General features: G+C 35.8%; 1 pseudogene; it reads right to left on the reverse strand.

Moving 5' to 3' along the window:
* Positions 1–2,017: 2,017 nt before the first annotated feature.
* Positions 2,018–3,485, reverse strand: LOC107550359 (PR domain zinc finger protein 1-like; annotated as a pseudogene).
* Positions 3,486–4,183: the final 698 nt, after the last annotated feature.

A 4,183-nucleotide genomic window follows, 5' to 3' on the forward strand; every position in this document is an offset into this window, starting at 1 on the left:
ACTCACACACACACACACACACACACACACACACACACACACACACACACACACACACATCTAATGTTTAAAAAACGCCACACATGTATTTAACACTCTGGTATTGTTCGGTCATTTTAGACCGGAATTTTTTTTTGTTGAATTTTTAAAAAATCGCTACTTCATCGGAATAGTACGAAACTCGCTGACTTTTATGGCAGTTATGAAAAAATAAAAAATAAATAAAAAATCGTGGACTTGATTCGAAAAAGCTAAATGGTCATAAAAAATAGTCACACTTCTGTTGTTCGCGGTCAACTGCAAATGAATGGGAATTAAATACGCAAAAATACGAAAATTGAGATATTTTTTTGTGTGTACAATCTACAAATTATTCACGATGCAAAAAAAGACAGCGATGAAGGGGTGACACTCTAAAATATCAAGAGTGCAAAACAGACGCCCCCCCTACTCTATTATACACACAAATGAACTGGTGTGGCTGTTACAATATTGCAAAATTGAGCCAGAAGACTCAAATAAGAGATTTAAATCAGATTGAGTAGCCTCTGATAAAGCAATCCTGTTTATATTTGTTAATTTTTTGTTGAACTCTGATGTTATGTGTAATACAATTCATATCTTTGTGTTCAGGTTTGAATGCAAAAACTGACATTTCAAACCAACATAAAAAATAAAATAAAAATCTAAACCTTCACAAAAAGTTCAGGTGGAACTAATCTGCCTTCAAAAATTGGATTTTAAAGGCATTGACTCTATTTTAACACGAAATACTGCCATAATTACAAAGTAATAGAAAAATATTTATTTATCATTTTCATTGGGAAAAATTTATAATAATGATTGCATAAATATTAAATAGTACCATGGAATTCTCTCAAAATACAAAAGAAAAAATATTATCAAACAAAAAGATATTACATTGATTTAACTGAAGAAGCGTTTCATTTCAGGTGTCCGGTCACTTTTGACCACGAACAACACAAGTGTGACTCCCAAATGAACAATACCAGAGGGTTACATGTGTTATATTCTATTTAATGGTTGTTTAAATAGCAAAATATTCTGAATTACTGTAAAAACTTAAACAAAAAAAATCACAAAATAGCACAAATGGGAAAAAAAATCATAAAAAAAGAATGAAGCCACTGTTTTAGGCAACAGAAATGTATGTACAATTATAACTTATAAAACATGCCAGTTTTCTGCAATTTGTCATTTATGAAAATACTCTTGCCCTGAGAAAATCTAACTTCATTCAATAGCTGACTCTTGTCTGAATGCATGCTTGGTTTTATTGTGTCATTATACAAATATGATATTACACAAATATGATGATATTGGAAAAACAAAAATAAAACCCAGTGTGACAACTAGCCCCTATCTCCCCTTAAAGCTATATAACATCTTTTGTCAGTGGTTTAGTTAACACATAACTCCAGAGACTGCACCATTTAGTACTGTGCGTTTAGATGTTATTCATATAACATATATTACACACTATCATTCAAGTTTTGGGTCAGTAAGATTTTTATGTCTTTAAGCTCACAGAGGCTGCAATTATTTAATCAGAAATACAATAAAAACAACAATATTGTGAAATATTATTACAATTTAAAATAACTGTTCTCTATTTGAATATATTTTAAAATGTAATTGATTTCTGTGATCAAAGCTGAATTTTCAGCATCATTCCTCCAGTCTTCAGTGTCACATGATCCTTCAGAAATCATTCTTATATGCTGATTTGCTGCTCGAGAAACAATTCTTATTATTATCAGTGTTGAAAACAGTTGTGCTGTTTTTATGGAATTCTTTGTTTAATAGGATTCTTTGATGAATAGAAAGTTCAAAAGAACAGCATTTATTTGAAATATATTTTTTGTTACATTATAAATGTCTACTGTTATTTTTAGATCAATTTAATGCATCCTTGCTAGAATAAAAGTGTTAAATGTATTCAAGAATAAAATATCAGACAGACAATTTTCTGATCACCGTCCTGTTTAATGCAAACCTTTGGAGCAACAGAGCTGGACGATTCATGTGTCATTGTTTGGGCCTGTGCTGCTCCCTGCAAGTGCCCAGATCACCTGACACATCTTCTTTATAGACTCCGCCGCCATGCCAGCCTCAAGCTTCGCTGCACCTTCACTCAGATCAAACCTCTCGATCTCGTCATTGGCTCGGCACAGCTGAGAGGCGGAGCCTGTGAGGCTGGAGGCGGGGCAGAACTGGTGCAGTTGGATCTGCAGGAGCAGTGTGGGCAGCATTGGGAGTGCGGGCTGACATGCAGGCGTCTGTGCAGCCGCAGGTGGATGTGCTGGGTGAAGCTGGCGAGGCATTGCTTACAGGCATACGGCCGTTCGCCCGAGTGCAGCCGCAGGTGAGTCTTCAGGTTACTGCAGCTGCTGAAGCGCCTGTTACACACCTGCACACAAGACACATCATATGAGCATTTGAGATCTCGTTTGACTCTCCTAGACAGCAGTGAGATGTTCCTCTGTGTGCTCTTACATGGCATTCATATGGTTTTTCTCCCGTATGAACCTGAATGTGCTTTTGAAGGTGAGCAAGCTGGGAAAAGTTCTTTCTGCAGATATTGCACTTGTATGGTTTCTCACCGCTGTGAACTCTCAGGTGAACCTGGAGATCAGAAAGCCGAGAACCGAGAGAGATTAATAAAAAAAAATTTTTTTTTAAAAATGTATATACATACACTGCCGTCCCAAAAAAAAAAATATATATATATATATTATACAGCAAGGACACATTAAGTTGATCAAAAGTGACAATAAAAACATTTATAATGGTGCAAAAGATTTCTGTTTCAGATAATGCTGATAAAACTTTCTACTCATCAAAGAATCGTGAAAAAAAGTATCAGTTTCCAAAAATAAAAACTAAAATAAATAAGTATATATATATATATATATATAATTTATATGAATAATATATGTATATATATTTAGATTATAAGTTATTTTAATACTTAAGTTAAACTAAAATGAATTGAGAACTGATGCCTTGGCAACTAGTGGAAATAAATATTAAAAAAAGTTTAATATTTTATTTTATTTCAGATAACATTTATTTTTTTAAGTAAGAAAAATGCTTTTTATGGCTTTAGTTTTAGTTAATTATAAAAACTCTGATATATAGATAGATAGATAGTATCTTTTCAACAAGCTTTAATTAAATAAAAAAAAAAAAAGTAGAGTAAAAATTACAAAATTGCTTATATATCATCATCATCTCGGACTTCCTTCATTGAACCACTAACACTGCAATGTTAATAATCCATGTACCTTCAGATTGGACAGCTGACTGAAGTTCTTCTCGCACACGTTACATTTATACTGAATCTTTCCATTCTGTCGCTGTAATGGATACGGTAAAGCCTTGTAACCTACAATCTGTTGCTTGTGGCCAACCTGAGACGCTGTGGTGTGGCGGGTGGAGGCGGAGACACACGAGGAAGCCATGTAACCTACAAACTGTTGCTCGTGGCCAACCTGAGACGCTGTGGTGTGGCGGGTGGAGGCGGAGACACACGAGGAAGCCACGCCCATCTGAGGTGAGTCTTGCTGGGCTGTGATGTCATCAGCACTAAACACTTGAGCCGGAGACGGATTGGTTGCATTACTGAGGCCTGACAGTTGATTTGTGGAGACTTTAGGATTTGTTTCTCTCTTTGCGGAGTCTGTCACTTTAATTTTGGGGTCGCCTCTATTAGTCAATGCTAATGAAAGACGATTCTCATTGGATGCTGGATGCAAGAGAGTTGGATACATGTGGATAGGTGGAATTTTTTGGAAAATATTTGGTGTTGTTTGGCCAAATCCCATTGGCTGGTGTGACGGTGCGTATTGAATAACAGGCCATATATACACTGGCATAGAGGATTGTGGGATAGTAGAGGTGTATACATGTTTTCCTACGCTAGATGCCATTTTCAAGTTTAAAGGGATCTCAAAGATGCCATTAGTCATTGAAAATAGAGGTAATTTTGGATTCTGCAGGTCTCTGGTCACTTTTTCTCTATATTTAGTTTGTGTGATGGCGCTAAACGGTTTGTTTGGAGGAGTTTCAGTGTGATGATCAGTCCAGGGATCCAGGATCTCAGTGACCGTGTGACCTCGCTTTCTCTTCCTCACTTGATCTTTACCCTGAGAAGAAGCTG

This window comes from Sinocyclocheilus grahami, unplaced genomic scaffold, assembly GCF_001515645.1.
Source record: "Sinocyclocheilus grahami isolate Dianchi unplaced genomic scaffold, SAMN03320097.WGS_v1.1 scaffold397.1, whole genome shotgun sequence".
Classification (NCBI taxonomy): Eukaryota; Metazoa; Chordata; class Actinopteri; order Cypriniformes; family Cyprinidae; genus Sinocyclocheilus; species Sinocyclocheilus grahami.